Source organism: Pteropus vampyrus, unplaced genomic scaffold, assembly GCF_000151845.1.
Source record: "Pteropus vampyrus isolate Shadow unplaced genomic scaffold, Pvam_2.0 Scaffold145, whole genome shotgun sequence".
Classification (NCBI taxonomy): Eukaryota; Metazoa; Chordata; class Mammalia; order Chiroptera; family Pteropodidae; genus Pteropus; species Pteropus vampyrus.
In genome coordinates this window covers 3,611,887-3,612,555 of record NW_011888926.1, presented here as the reverse complement: position 1 = coordinate 3,612,555, position 669 = coordinate 3,611,887, and positions in this window count along the sequence as shown.

Genomic DNA, 669 nt, shown 5'->3' with positions numbered 1-669 from the left:
CCTTGTGTCCCTCCTTCCTTCCTTGTCTCTGTCTCTGCCCCGGACCTCGTCCCTGTTCATCTTTCCAACACCCTGCTACGTTCATCTCCTTCCAGGATCAGGAAGACTGAAGGATGGACCGCAATCTTGCTAAAGAAAGCAGAAGACCTCTGTGGAACAGCAGAACAAAACACTTTTTTAAAGAAAGGGAACTTGCCATTCACCAACACGTCCCATTGATCAAAACATCCCAGCAAAATGCAATGAGTTCATAAGAAATTATTATTTTTTTTAATCTGATAGACTTACTTTTCAAAAATCTGTTATGTTCAAAATCTAAATATTAGCAAGTTTTTCTACTCAATAGCATCAGAATAGGTTTTGAGTTTTAGAGAAATATATATTTTGATAGATTTAATCCAAATGCAATCAAATGAAAGACTAAGGTTCTTCCCTACCAAAATTTTTCCTCTATAAATGTATCATGAAGTCCAAATAGCTCAATAAACACTTGCGAATGTGCAAATGCCTTTCTTTGTCTTTCGTAGGTACCTCCGTGGTGGGGGAGTTGTAGCAGGGCTCACACTAATTGTCACTGGTCAAATAAAAATCAGTAACGTTTATAGGAGGGGGATCTGGAATTTAAAAGCCTGGACTCATCGTCAGACTATTAGACGGGCAGCAGCACCG